This window comes from Thunnus albacares, chromosome 9, assembly GCF_914725855.1.
Source record: "Thunnus albacares chromosome 9, fThuAlb1.1, whole genome shotgun sequence".
NCBI lineage: Eukaryota > Metazoa > Chordata > Actinopteri > Scombriformes > Scombridae > Thunnus > Thunnus albacares.
In genome coordinates, this window is record NC_058114.1 from 22,864,950 (window position 1) to 22,881,006 (window position 16,057).

The 16,057-nt window shown below is 40.2% G+C and overlaps 1 protein-coding gene across 1 annotated transcript in view; it reads left to right on the forward strand.

The window, feature by feature from the left end:
• The first annotated feature begins 6,865 nt into the window (after window positions 1-6,865).
• lingo3a (leucine rich repeat and Ig domain containing 3a) overlaps window positions 6,866-16,057 on the forward strand; it is a 32,726-nt gene continuing 23,534 nt past the window's right edge. The window contains exon 1 of the mRNA XM_044362656.1: window positions 6,866-7,458. The gene's annotated coding sequence lies outside the window, so the exon portion shown is untranslated. The remainder of the gene's footprint in view (window positions 7,459-16,057) is intronic.

Below are 16,057 nucleotides of genomic sequence, written 5' to 3' on the forward strand. Positions count from 1 at the left end.
CAGAGAGCAGTGTAATTGAGGAGACACTGTAGTGAGGATGAGGACGTTGCGTCACAGACTGGGACTACAGGGGACAGAGATGAAGACGTGGCCTCGCAGATGAATATTAAATTTAGCAGAGCCCTTAATGAAAGATTTGTGCAGGCACTAAATTTGATTGCATCATGTTTCCAGCTTGTACACAAGATTTCTTTGATGTCTCATCTGGTTTCAACTTGTACTGTGATGTATCCTGCGCAATATGTTACACATGCAATCAGCATTGTCGTTTAATTTCTGTCCTAGCACAGATAGCACAGAGGACAAATCAGCATCTCACAATACCCGCAGTCACACATGCTTCTTTGTGTACATTCATGCTAATGGTGTGATGAATGTGCTCACTTCCTCAATATGTCTGCACTGTTAGTGAAGTACATATGCCACCTCTGAGTTCTCCTCACCCGCAGGCAGTTCAACGTGGAGAGATGAGCTGAGCAGCAACAATTACTCACGCAGCCTTTTCACGGCTGCAGTGAAGATCTAACACATGTCCGCATGCCTAGACACACACACATACATTCACACACACACACACACACATGCACACACACACACATACACACACACACACACAGCCTCTGTAAGTAATGTGGTTGCTCTTCTCGTCAGTGTGTGTCACAGCTGCAGTGGGGGCTCGACTGCCTGTCTGCCCGGTCCTAAAGCAGCCAAAGGCCAGATGGGCACAGCACGGCACTCACTGTAAGGCTGTAGGACACACTCCTGAACACACACTGGTGTGCATGCAAAGCAGGTATAACACACATGGATGCACAAAAATGAGATGCCTTATGCACACCCATTTTCTGTTTTTTGTACAGTATAATATTGTAGAGCAAGCAACATGAAGTGTAACCTATTTTTTTGTAGTGTATGTTTGTACACACCGAGTGAGAAAATGAGTCCCTTGAAGGAGTCACAAGATAAATTTGAGGGGCTGTGAGATGATTAACAAGATCAGAAGTAATTTCAATCTGCAACACATTTTTTTTCCTGGCTTTTCTGTAGTCTTTGTTTTTAGCCACGCTAGCGGCTGTCTCCAGTGATAGCAATGTTTGTTGGTCGGTCTGCCACTTTGGCCCACACTGAAATATCTCAACAACTATTGGATGTGTTGCAATGAAATTTTGTACAAACATTCATGATTCCCAGATGATGCATACTAATGACACTGGCGATCTCATGACTTTTCCTCTAGCGCAACTATCAGATGGATTCCTATGAAATTTGGTACTACAATACAATTCATGCCCCCCTCAGGTTGAATTGCAATAACTGTGATGATCTGTTAACCTTTCCTCTAGCGCCATCATCAGGTAAAACTTTTAATTTGCCCAATACTTCAGGTTATGACCAAATACTTGCAAAAGTGGTGACATTCCCATCAGTCGCCACTGAAATTTGTGTTTAGTGCCATTTAACAAATGTTGGCATGCTATCACGGCGAACTAAGATGGTGAATATCTTAGTTTCACCATCTTTGTACCTACTTAACATCTTCATGTTAGCATTGTCACTATGAGAACATTAGCATGCAGATGTGAGCTTTTAGCTCAAAGCACGTACTGCCTGGGGACAGTGGAAACAAGCTGTGAACACAACATGGTCATATCACCTATTAAGTTGATATTTTGAACTTGTTAGCAAACAGTTGCTTATTTAAATTTTCAGTGGTTACGAAGCAACATTATCATTCATTTGGAGTCGTGTTTCTGTCGACCTGATGAATCTAAGTCCAATATTCACTCTCTGTTTTTGGTCTTTATCAACTCTTGAAGGAAATATCTGGCTGCTAAATGCTCCACTAGGTTCAGCAGCTATGGATATACAGTGGGTTTTAAAGCTTTTTTACTAAAAATAGCTAGGGCCGAAAATGACACTATGAGAGCGATGAGAGGGCTGGACAGCTAAAAAAAGAGCTGAAACTCGCTATGAAGCTGTGTAAAGCCGAGAGGAGCTGCAGAGTCACTGATAATTTTCTGTGAGTTCATCACTACGGTGAGCAACACCTTCAGATTCAGTTGATTAAAAACCATTAGGATTACAATAACTATACAACATATTGCCATTTTCAGAAACAATACTCTCAAATGCACCCACTCCACTTGCTCACTGAATTTTGGCGCTGTCGCTTTTCAGGAAATGTAAACTAGGTGTGTGCTTCATCCCACTGCTGTGTTTGTCTTTGTCCTCCATTCACTGAAATCTGCACCTTTCCCCTTCATGTTGTGTTTTGTTTTGAATGAGTGGGCGTCCACTAATGGGCAAAACTGCTTAAAGTTGCTTGAGGCCATCAGTTTGTTTTTTGTCTGTATGAGTGGGTGAGTTTCAGAGATATAAAACTGGCAGAAGGGTTTGGTGAGTCTTTGCTTATGGCCTTTAATCAAGGTGAGCTGTGGTTATAGATGTATAGAACTTAGAGCAATAACAATGTAGTAAATAAAGGTTTTGTATGGCTCATAATGTTTGTTGTTGTTGTTGTTGTTGTTTTTATTCCCAGAAGTGTTACAGCTTTATGACTTTCAAGGCTCTGATTTCTTATGTGGTTGGTCATACAGTACAGTCTGTTAAGTGTCTTTTTGTCAGTGTCGGTACCTATAAGTTCCTGCTGTGACCACCGCTTCTCCTTACTAACACAGTTTTCCTCTATTTCCTGTGGTCACGACTGTAGGAGGATTTTTGAGGCAAATTAGGGAATTTACAGGGAGGTACAAGGTGGTCAGACAGTTGCTGCTTGAATTGCATCGTGCATCAAAATGTGCTGATCAGTGTTCAACTATACAATATGACTCACCTGACTAGCTGTCTTTGTGCTTGTGAATTACTGTAGTTGCTGCTTGGATGGAATTGCTGATGCATCATTTCCAAACAGTGCAAGTTTAATGTGACAAAACGAGGAGACTTTTCTCACACTGCAAACTGTGGCCTCAAAAATAAGCAAAACAACTGACTCAAAAAAGTGTATTTGTGTAAAGCTGACAGTTCATATCACCATCCATTCATGTGTCTTGTGTGCCAGTGACACACAAAACCAAATCAGAAAATTTAGTAAATCAAAAATATTTGCATCTACTACAGTCTATATAAGATGCACACATAATTCCAATTTTAGCTCCTCTTTCAGTTGCAGCTTTGATCAGAGAGTAAAAGGAAAGATTAAAACTGTTTTTGTGCATATTATAGTTAGTATGTATGTTCATACTGTCATACAGGTGTGAAACAGTTGCATACATTTCATTAAAAGTATTTTTTTTAAAAACACTCAATGTTAAAAAGAGTTTTTTTATTTTATTTTTTTTAATTTCCCTCTTGGTAACAATTACAACAAAGTTCTTGCACACCTGAAAGTCTTATTAACAAGTGCATTAAGGCCTCAAAAACTCCACATGCTGTCGATCACTAAATTTATTAATGACCTTTTGGTCCACAGACTTTCTTGGTCTGGTAAAATTTATATAGTCAAGGAGGATATATACGGCGTTGGGGCTGCTTCACTACATGATTTTTACCCGATAAAGGTCTGAGAACTGAGGCGTTATTAATAAAATGAATACAAGTAATCTACAGTATGCAGGATTCTTTGGTTTCTTCACAATATTTCCCTCTAAAAGTGAGGTGTGGAGCGAAAGTCTCACAAACTAAGGACTAAAGTGAAGATTGTACTTACTGTACATCTTACCTTCCCAGGACTGTGGCTGTGATTGTTTTTTTTTGTTTGTTTTTTATCTTATCTCAGCCCCTCACACCAGCACAGTGAAAGGAAGGGTAATACTTTCAATGTGACAAATGACTACAGAGTCCTAGAGTTGATGTAAGACCTTTTCAACCTGCACAATACGCAGGTACGTTGCCTTCATGTTTTATGTATAGCGTATTTATCAACACCGGCTCTCTCAATACTTCACTGCAGAAACCCTTAAAAATATTCAGCCAGTAAAGCCTCAGGAACCCAGAGCGGACTTGACTTCACTGCTGACTTCAGGTATGAAGTATGGAGTCACACATGGTCATTATTACTGTGCTGTGGTGTTATTATAAAGCTGCCACATAGCACTCAGCCAAGTGACATAGTATCCTCCACCTCACATTAAAGCTTTTACATTAAGCCTCCAAAGAAAATGGTTGACATTCATGAAGGTCACTGGACTACAGAGTATTGCAATACAGCAGTTTGGGCTAAAAAAGCAACAACCATACAGTGGAAATGATCAGATTCTTTAATGAAGATTCACGTATTTACTCCTTTAATTTCTCACTCTACAATAAAGAGAGAGACACTGTAGCGCTCAGAGACCACACATGCACAGAGACTGCAGCACAGATAAAAACCATCACAGCAGAGCTCCATTGTGTCTTTTGAGGATAGCAACGCAGACTGCAGATAGGATGAAACATGGCATAGCCTCCATTTTCACCTGGATATGACACTCCTGCACTGCCTCGGGCTCCGATTTATGCTCTGTTAAAAAGCGGCAGTGAAATGTAAAAGATGTGTGAGGATGCCTGAAGGAAGAGTCTTCCCCTCCTCGTCGGCATCCGAGCCCATTAAAGAGTAAAATGGGACTCCTAGAATGAATGGAAAGTGCCCTGTTGAAAATTGTAAATATATCTTTACATCTTTTTTGTGTTCATGGCATGAGCGTGAAAAACCAGAACTGTTTGATATGATAATGTGATCATGTTGACTGCGCTGTCATGTATTTTGTGTGTTGGATGGTAACTGACAGAATGTTTTTTCTTTCTTGTGTGAACATTTATGTTCAGTATTATGTATACAGTAAGTGTAACACTTGTGACTTGTGAAAATAATTTTGCATAGAGATTCCAACACAAAATACAGTTTGAAAAAAACACAAAAGACTTTGGAAATATTAATCTAAATATCTTGTCATCATGTCCTTAAGTTGCATCCTGTAATGGCATTTCAGAGATAAAATCCCATGTTGTTTGTTGGTATTGTTGGTCTAATTACTGTGTTATACAATATTTTCTGGCACAGCTACAGTAGCAGTAGTAGCAGTAGTAGTGGATTTTCATTGGCCATTTTGCAGTGATGTAAAACATCCTTGGTAAGAATCAGGTTATGGCATCAGTCCCTACTGTAGATATTTAAAGAGCAGGAGCTTTTTTCTAGTGACCATGAAATGAAATGCAATCCCTCAGTGTTTTGTTATTGTTTCAACCACCTGCTACAGCACATCATCACTCCCTGTCCAGTCTCAGTGGGCGACTGCAGCTCAGCTGGTAGACTGATTACTTGGCTTGATTACTTGTAGGGTTTGGAGGGTCAATCCCTGCTCATCTTTTGTGTCCTTGAGAAAAAGTCTGAATGCCAAATTGTTCCTCGTTTGTGCAGGTTAAAAGAAATCCAAATAAATGTAAAGACATGTTGCTATCACTTTGTCCATGTATGGAAACATCATGTTCACTGAAAAAAAACTCAACTGCATTAGGGAGGTTGATGATACATTAACAATGTCAGAGCATCCAAGGGTGTTTTTTTTTTTTTTTAAATTTTGTTTAAAATGAAATGATCTGATAATTTCCTGTACATGTGCTACATACATGGTATGTTGGAGGTACTATTCATGCAACATGATCATGTGAGTCTCCAAGTCAATATGTAAGATAACACAAATCACAGAAGTGTATCAAAGAGAAACACTGCACTAAACTCATCATTTTGATGTTAGGAATTCAGTGTCGGCCAAAATAAAAAGAAAGACATTATAAAATAACTAATCAATATTTTCATATTAGCTATAGAAAAAATTACAGGTGTAATGTGACAAGAGTCACTCATGGTTGCAAACCCATGGACAGATCTGCTGTTCCTCATGAATCTAGAGAGTCTTTCAGCTCAGTGTTTTGGTTTTACAGCTCATAACTTTTCTGTTTTGGTTCACTGTCACTGCTCTCATCAACATCATTTTCTGTTTTCAGCAAATAAGCTCTGATAAACCCACTGTGAACTGTAGACAGACAAAATTAACTAGCTGGTGAAGACAGGAGCTGCTGGAAGCAAAACAGAGCTAAAAGGAAAATGAATATTGACCTTAAATTCACCAGGTAGCCAACAACTTGTATGTTGCTTTATGTGTGCTGGATGTGTAAATAGGCAAGTTTTTGCTAATGTTCACCACATAACCTTTATAATGTGATAATAAAACTGTCAGTGTTGTGTTTATATGTTGTTTTTCAGTCGTAATGTGGCCAAAAATCAATTAATGCAGCTTTCAATATACCAATCAATTGAAGAATAATTTCATATATTACTAAACGTGGCTAAATTTGGCAGCAGTTGCCAACCTTGTTAGCGTCTGATTGGCTAGAGGGCGATGGGGAGGGGGTTAATGTCAGTATCTACAAAGTGAAAACATGAAATGCTTGGGAAGAAATACTGAAATAGAAATAGACTTTAGAAAAGCACATTTTAAGATTAAACTTGTTAAACCTTGTTATAAGGAAATAAAATACAATAGATACAAATTCTACAATTTTGTCACAGAAAATAAAAATGATTAAATAAAGTTTCATAATAATGAGTTCTGTTAAAAAAATGAATTATTTTAAAATATATTCGTTTAGGAAATGCATTTATGTATTTATTCATATAGCCATATTTATTATATGTCTTATTTATGTAATTTTGGCCCACATGAATTTCCATACAATCCCTGCTGAGGATTATGAGTTTACCCACCACCTGAAAGCAGAAGTGAGTTGAATTTATAAGTAGGCAGCTCGTTTTCTGTTTCCCCCACAGGACGTGAATGCAGCACAAAACAGCCTGAGTGTATGAGAGAGACAGAGAGAGAGAGAGAGAGAGAGAGAGAGAGAGAGAGAGAGAGAGAGAGAGAGAGAGGCAACAGCGCAGATGAGCCCCAATGAGCAGCAGCCGGGTCCTCTTTCAAACACACACACTATGCTTCATATCCCACACACACAAATGCCAGGACACTCATACACATGCAATCCAGTAACGAGAGCACCAATAGTCCGAGCTGCCTGCCGCTGCCGGTGGCAGCCCTCACCGCTTCACCGAGACACAAAGCTGGGAGCCCGACGGGAGAGGAGCTCCTGCTGCCTGTGTAGCACGAACGGAGAGGAGAGGGGAGAACTGAGGACTTCATTTTGGAGGCGGTAGATAATTCAGCAGCAGTGCTGGGAAGACGGAGGCAGAGGGGAGGGAAGGTGAGTGAATGCAGTCCAGTCCAGCTGCTGTTGCTGCCGCTGCTGCTGGAGGAGGAAGAGGAGGAGGAGGAGGAGGAGGAGGAGGAGGAGGAAGCTCAGCGTCTGGAGAGGCTGAAGAACCAACATTATCCTGCACTGACCCAGTCAGAGCGGACGACCAGCTGTGATCAGAGCACCTCCAGGCTTGCAGATGTGGAAGGAGCGCCGCTCAAGTTCTAGTCCTGGGTGAGCCAACTTCCCATCTTCCCACACACACATACACACACACACATCTGCGGGTCCTCCTGATCTGCTGTCTGACACTTTTACACACCTCTCTGTGATCCGTTGCCTCTCAGAGAGAGATGGATTATATGTGTGTGTGTGTCCCTCTGCTCTGCTGCTCCTGCCTGTGTCCGTCTTCCCTTTCATCCAGTTTGCTGCGGTTCACCGAGACAGATAACCTGATGAGCCTTAGATTCACTCTATGATTATCGTGTCACTAGTTTATCCCCCCTCAGCCTCCTCACAGTGTTATGGTGCAGTCCCGGCTGATCAATTTGCTCTCTAACTCAGATGGACATGGGGTCTCATTATCTCAGGCTGGCTGTGGCTTTTTTCTATTGTCATCCTTTAAATAGGGTGCCAGTGCATCCACACAAGCACAGCCACTCTCTCTCTCTCTCTCTCTCTGTGTGTGTGTGTGTATGTGTGTCTTTGGTTACCAGATCTCAAATAGGTTTTAATGATCTAAACATGGGGTAGAAAAGAGAAGGCAGCCTTTGATCGATCCTTGCAGTCATCTCAGTGCATGAGGCTCGGTGCCTGTCGTCGGTGTGACACATCTAAGCCTCTGCCTGTGTTTGCTCAGCCCTCTTCCAGCTCTGCTCCTACCCTCAATGTGCTGTTCTGTGAGTCGGGTGATTTTTCTTTAGAAGGTTGAATACAATTTTATTTTAATCCGTTCCTCAGCTGATAGAGTGGCTGGTTCACCGCTGTCCCGCCAGTTCTTGCACACATTACAAAAAAAAAACTGTCTTCTTATTTCTAAGACAATTAAACAATTTGCTGTGCACACAATGAAGCCCACAACCTTAATGGGCTTTTCTACCCTGATTTTCCTGAATCACAGGCAGCACTTTGAGTGTATTGATTCATGGGGTCTTCCTCTGACCCTCTTAGAGGTTTTAACTAATGTTGCTGTTTGCCGCAAATGATTGGGTTTAATGTTAAAATAACCAGTCGGGTAAAGCAGTCACAACAGAGCAACAGAGTCACAGCAATACAGAAATCCACATAACCGGATTACTGTCCACCTGAATTTCTCAAGTTGGTGCCCTGAAAAGCAGATAAAAATTGCTTTTCAGTAGACAATTTTAACATCATCATCATCATTTTGTTACCCGCTTGTTGTGTGCTGTGACCGAGGCAGTTGTAGGTTTGTTAACCACCTAAATTATATTTTAATGTATTATATTGCAGACTTTATTCTGTGAAAATGTCCTGCAGTCAGGTAGAATAGTGTACAAAATTCCAGTAAGTGAGTGTACATACCTCATGGGGACTCGATCTCGATCTAGTTTTTGGGCAGATGTGGCTCAGGAGGTAGAGTGGGTCGTCCACTAATTGTGGGTTTGTTGTTCAATCCTCCTCCTGTCTTCTGTTCATACAGTTACACGCACACTGTGAAGCGCTTTGTCCATTGTGTCAATGCCGTCTCGTGGGTTTCTAGCTGCTTGTCAAGAGCCACAGCGGCTGTTTTGTCAAGAGGAGAAAACCGGCATCGAAGTGAATGCAATTATACAACAACACTTAATGGTACCAGAGGTGCCACTTAGCCTTCCTCTTCGACAGATTTATGTGTCAGTAATGAAATGTCTGCTGACAGGTCTATATGGCCCTCAGAGTGCATTGTTGAATCAGGCCTGTTAGTCTTGTCCATTACTACGCCCACATTTACCTTCTCATTCTGATCTTTTCTGGTGCACATAAAGCTGTCAGCTGTGTTCAATAGTGACATTACCTCAGGTTAACACTGCCAATGCCCGGCCTCATTGTTTTCAACTCTGGAGTATTTATGAGGGCAGTAAAGCAGAGACGCATCCGCTGTCAGCAAGATGAGGGCATTGCTGCTCTCATGGAGAGGGCAGTGTGGAGCGTGGAGAGAGGGAAAGGATGGAGCAAGTGCCCCTGTGAGTGGCTGTCAGATACCTGCAGGCGCGCTGACATGTCAGCTGTCGCAGTTAAGATGTCCAGCTGGAACAATCGCGGGCCTTTGTATGCTGGCCATCCTCCCACTCACTGCTGTAATGCCATTACAGACGTTCAGATGGGGCTGTAACCTTAATGCAGAGCTTAGAGATCATCTGGGCCTTACAAATCTTTTATTTTCAAACATGATTGCTTTATTTGACATTTGTGGTGACGCTGGAGCCTGGCTGACCCCGTTACCTTAGAGCAGTGGGGCCCAAACTTTTTTTTGTCCCACCACAGCCCCGTCAGATGAACTCAAGTAGAGCTGCAACAATTAGTCGAATAATTGATTAGTTGCGAACTATTACATTATTCACCAAGTGTTTTGATAATTGATTAATTGTTTTGAGTCATTTTTTAAGAAAAAAAGTCCAAATTCTCTGATTTCAGCTTCTCAAATGTGAATACTTTCCAGTGTCTTTGGATTTCTATGATGGTAAACTTAATATCTTTGGGCTGTGGACTGTTGGAACATAATCAACAGATTAATCAATAATGAAAATAATTGTTAGTTGCAGCCCTAAACTCAAGTATCTCGTCATCGACACCACCTATCATGTCCCTAATGTGTGTCTGAATTGATTTTAAAGCATATTTTATATACCTATGAATGATGCAAAAGTGAATGTTACAATATGTTTTTCATACAATTGAATTGAATTTGCATGCGTACTACTGCGACTACTACTGGAGTGCTAGAAGCTGTTTATTAGAGCTGCAACAATTAGTTGATTATTTGAATAGTTGATCGACAGAAAATTAATCGGCAACCATTTTGATAGTCGATTAATCGTTTCAGTCATTTTTCGAGGAAAAAGGCAAAAATTCTCTGCTTCCAGCCTCTCAAATGTGATGGTTTTCTGTTTTCCTTTATCCTAAATGATACTACATTGAATATCTTTTGGTTTTGGGCTGTTAGTCAGACAAAGTGAGCAAGTGCAAGACATCACCCTTGCCTCTGAGAAATTGTCATTTACATTTTTTCACTATTATTTAACATGTCACTAACTAAATTATTAATCCTTAATCGCAACATGTGGTATTCAAGTGGTACAGCTGACTCAATATGTTTGTATTTTATCAAATTAATTGAGCCAGGCGTCAATCCCCTGGCAACTGCGGATGTTCGTCGCTGGGGTAAAAATGTCCCTGTTTGGCCTTAAACAACAATCAGCAGCATGATACTGAAAAGGCGCCTTAACAGAATCTCTAAAAGACATTTAATATTACTTAGAGAAATGAGACTCAAGCATGTTTTTACTAAGATTTAATCAGGATCTAATCTTAGAGCTTGTATTCAAAATTGTGCTGTTTGACCTTTCGAAAGTAGGCTGAGGCTTTCTCTGCAAATTAGTAATGCAGTGCAGTAATGTCGCTCTGCATGCTGCAGTTTGTCATTGAAGTTTCAGTTATTTAGATGACTCTAATGGAGCCACCAGTAACTCCGGAGCCTTTCTCTTAAGGTTTTTGAAACCAACAGGATCAAAGCCAAAGCAGTATGTCAACCCAGTACAATACAGCAGAATAATAAAAGTGCTCTGATGTCAAGGAGTCCATTTATCTTCCCTGAATGTGTTTTTACGTCTTGAAGATGATGCAACGTGCACCATTAAGAGAATATATTTGTCTATAATTTAAAAATATATTAGCTTGCATAAATATTTAGTGACAGAACCTATTTATAATACAATACACACACTGACAGAGTGCCGCAATCATACAGTGCAACCACTCATTGAAGCCACTTATGTGGATCTTGATGACTGTCTTGTAGTTTTTCAATCTATTTATTGCCTTTTGCAATGTTTTTCCTAAGTTCACTCTTTCTAGCTGTTTATTTGCTGTCAAGTCTTAGTACAACTGGCTCAATTAAGGTGATGATAGTATCAGTGTGGCTTTCCTGGACAGGCTCAGGAGGACTGAAGCCACAGATGAGAGGAGGCGACGGGGTGAGAAAAAGGGCTTTTGCTCTTTGGATGCTGCATATTTTATGTTTTCTGAGATCTCTGGATGAGAGAATGTGTGATGAGATGGCCGTGGCATTACATAAGTACCAAAAGGGAAACCGAGCAATCTCATGAGTGTAGGTAGGCAGGCGGTGCTTACACACTTAAGAGCAGTTCAAACACCGCACTCCAGCTAATGCTTCTTGCATGATGTTTGCCAAACGCTGTTCAGGAGGTGATGATTTTCGAGTCTAAATTTTTGCGCCTTTCAATCAACACTGCATTGATCTAAAAACACGACCATTTTGACCTGTTTTCAGGGTGTCGCCAACACGATAACACATGTGTTATGGGATGAAGCGCTGGGTATTTGGGGAGTTTATATACTTGTCAGTCTCTCCGCCTCATTTCATTTTATGTATTTCCATTGCTGCTGGCAGCTTGGAAGTGCTGCGAGCGGCCAGCCATAAAACAATATTCTCTAGTATGGATTGGCCATCATGACTGAGATCACTGTAGAAAATGGAGTTCAAGGCTCCTGCTTGTGCTCTTATCAGGATGTTACTGTTCGAGACGTGAGACAAAGACGTGACTTAAGAATGAGTAATACATACTGTAAATAATGTATCATTATTAGTTGACAAACTAATAAGTCAACGAAAAAAGAATGATCTTTTTTAGTTGTTATTTGTCAAGAAAACATTTACTGGCAAGAGTTTCAAAAAATACTGAGATTACCTTGCTACTCTGTGTTTCATATGTATGTTAGAAAATTAGCTAGTTCACTGAGAGATTTTAAACCGACAACAGTAGATAAGTTAATCATTAAGTGAAAATGCCAAATTTTCTCTGATTCTAGCTTATCGAACTTGAGGATTTTCCCTCTAATATTGAGCTGTGAATTAATGTTTTTGTTGGGGGCAGCAGGTTAATTAAGAATGAAAATGATTGTTACTTTAGATACTGCTCATAAATTGATAATTAATAATTCATCAGTTGAAATATATGATTTTGTATTTTGGGCTTCTGTCACTACCTTAGCCAGTATTTTAGAAACATATAGTACATAAAATCTGCTTGTATGAGAATCAGTACTCAAAACGAATAACTGTACTCTAAAAAGCCACATTCATTGATTCAATAGACTGACCTACAGGGACGAGATCATACAGTGTCATACTACTGTCCATAACTGTCCTTTTCAGTCTGATATATATAAACAATATTTCTACAGCTGCCTCACTACAGTAACAATGATCATGTGGTGAACTGGGAGCTAGAGGAGGCAGATAACCAGAGTAAAGGGCATCTGTACTACAGTATCTCTATTACATGCAGCCTATTAGCCTTTGTGATCCCAGCAGCGTCATCCTCCCTACCACACCACATACACTTACAGCGCAACAACACTTGATCCATAACAAAATTGACCTCAGTCAAAGCATTGCGGCTGCATCAGCAAATCCATAGAACATGATTCAATTAGATATAACCTTACCTCTCCTCAGTACTTGAAATCGTATAAACAATGAGCGCTGAAGGGCACCTGGTTGTTTTTACCCAATAAAACTGTAAGAGCTGTTTGTGTCCTGCTCTGCTCTGATTTGAGAAATGTTTTGCTCCATCAAAAATAAGATGTTGAGATATCAGACGATTATATTTGTATGATGAATGATTATATTTTGTCAAAACAAATATTTTCAAAACTATTGCCTGAAGTATTTCTCAAAATGCTTCTTCACTTCTCTGGATGGAATACAACTTTATAGGAAATCCAATCACTGAATACCTTTTCTACTTGATATGAACCAAGCGATAGATTCCAGAGATATTATTACTTCATGCTTGAAAGGGTCTTCCAGCTCTGTTATTACCCACATTTGTAGCAGCTGAGCCATGCAGGCAGACGTGGCTTACTGTATTTTGAACCACTCTGTCGAACCGGCTGTGTCCTGTGGGTTGACTCAAGTTACATGCATCTTTCATACCATCTCTCCATGGGCCCTGCACATGAGCGAGCTCTTTAATCAGCTCTCTTCAATTAGCGCAATTATGAGCAAGATTAACACATAACATGCAGCGTGTTTTTGTTGTACTGAACAAAAGACAGAAGACTGCAGACTGAAGGCTGAGGCGTAACACACGCTCACGCACTCTTCACACATTTGTCTTTGCCTGAAACGTCTCATGCCTTAGTGGCATTTAGAAGCAACATCATGTGATTGGATTGAAATGCCTAATTAAATTCAGATTCCTGTAGCTGTACCTTCACACAGACACGCAGTCTTCACGTCACCGGCTTCTCCTAATTGATTTTTACATCCGTGATGATCAAAAAATAGCTTTTTTTTTCGTCATAGTGTCCCTTCAGTCCTAAACCTACTAATGACTTTGACTCTAATGAGAACTTTACGTGGTGTGGTCAGATGCACTTAACACCGTGCAAGCGTATTAAGCACTGTATTAATTAATCATTCCTCAAATGGGTTCTGTCCAGCACAACGGTGTGTTTGATTTACCTAGGCTCTGAAGCATCTAGTCGGCTATTTGTAGGGTGATGATGATGCATTTAGATCAAGATTAATGTGATTAGTTGTGCAAAAATAAATACTCCTGCACACGAGATCTATGTCCATGCAAACAGCACTGATGTTTTGTTTATGGGGCTCTCTCAAGTATTGTCTGCTTCCCTCAGTCTTTCTCATTAAGAAATTGGACTTTGAACCCACTGAACCTATTTTAAATATCCCAGTGAGCCGTCGGTATAAATGAAGGTTAAAAATTCATGCCTCTTTGCATCTTCATATCAGTCCATAACCCACAATGTTCCCACCTCTCTCTCTCTCTCTCTCGCTCTCTCGCTCTCTCGCTCTCTCTCTCTCTCTCTCTCTCTCTCTCTCTCTCTCTTTATCTCTCTCTTCTCTGTGGATTGTATCGTCAGAACTGAAGCCAACTTTTATCTTCTTTTCAGCCGTTGACCATAAATCAGATAATCAGTTGATCAAATCATTTTCCTGAAGTGGAGATCAGTAGAACAGAGGGATTAGACCGAACTGCTCAGGGAGACTGCTCATTCAGTTTGTCCTTGCTTGATTTAGTTTGATTTTTTTTTCATGGCTTCTATGTTTATTGCTTTGTGTGTTGTGTCTTTCGTTGTGTATACTTTTGCAGATTTGCATGTGTGCTTGGTTCTGGATGAAGAGAGGCATGGAACGGGAGAATAGGAGCCTGGATTTCCAGGATCCTGTATATGTGTGATTCCAAGTCAGTGATCTTCCTTATTTAAGCAAAGACCCCCGCAGGATTTCAGCAGAATAAATGTAGATTATATGCACACAAGGTCTTTTAACTGACCAAAGATTTTAAAGAATATTTCCAGAATTGCTGCTGATTTTTAATGTGTTTTTTTTTTGTTGCAGTTTTTCTACATTTATTTAGCACAGCATCACTGCCTGTAGTGTAATTTGGTTCCACATAACCATTTCCACATGTAATTCAGTGATTTCCTTATATGTGATAACTCATCTACATTTTTTTTTTCTTTTCTTGTATTGGTCACACATGGCTACTCTTGCACATAAGCATTTTTTTTTCATTGATGCAACAAATTATTCATCCTCTGCAACACTAGGCAGACATGTAGCTACCTAAAGACTTCTGGCCAACTAGAGCTCGCTAAATGCATGCAAGACATTTTTTTTTTGATCACCCGAGGGATTACATTTTATTCCTCCATCTTAATGATGTGGAGGTTGCACCGAGGTCAGAAATGTCCTGTTGCTGTTATTGTCTTCATCAGTGTTTTTTGAGCTTGTAGCTTGAAGGTGTAAAACACTTTCTGCCAGCTGACAGAAAATAAAACACATTTCTTCATTATAGAGATGTTAATTTGAGCTGGGTTGCTATTTTCAAGTGACCTTTAGTTTGATGAAAAACAGAGGAGTTCACTCGGGATATTCAGAAACTGTAAAAATATTGGACTTGGCAGCTTCACACTGATTAAAATGATGTTGGTAATAATTATAATTCTAGACCCTGCCTTGTTAATATCCGTCCAGTGTGAACGGAGGTCAAATTAGAGAGTGTCTGAATGATACAATGTCAGTCTAATAAAGGAAATATAATGGCATATTTCTGGTTTTATACTGCAGGGCTATAATTATCATGCATTTTTGTTGTGTGTGAGTGCACGGGCTGAGCGAGAAGCGAGTGAGTCTTTCCGTGCTGCCCCAGAGAGGGGGCAATGTATTTTTAGGCGAAAGCCTTTTTCCAGCCTGTCATTAGAAAAAGGATGTCAAAGCCTAGAAGAAAAAAATCTCTCTCTTGTTTTGTTTCTGCATCATTTTAACTAATAAATCTGCATCTGTATGTGTCCATGTATAACTGTGACAGATGGGTGTGATGAGATTGTGCTTAACAGACTGTGGTTGCTCTTCCTTCCTCGCCTTCTCCCCCTCGTCTTCCTCTCTCTTTCTCTATTTCGTCGGGAACATACCGGGTTGCCTGTCATAAGTGTTTGATCAGAAGTAGTCTGCTGAGGATCTTTTGCTTTGAACAGTCTCACAGCTGTTGCGAGTTTCTCTTTTCTGTTGTTTTGGGCTTTATAGAGGCTATACTCTGCTTGTGAAATGGCTTCGACCCATTTC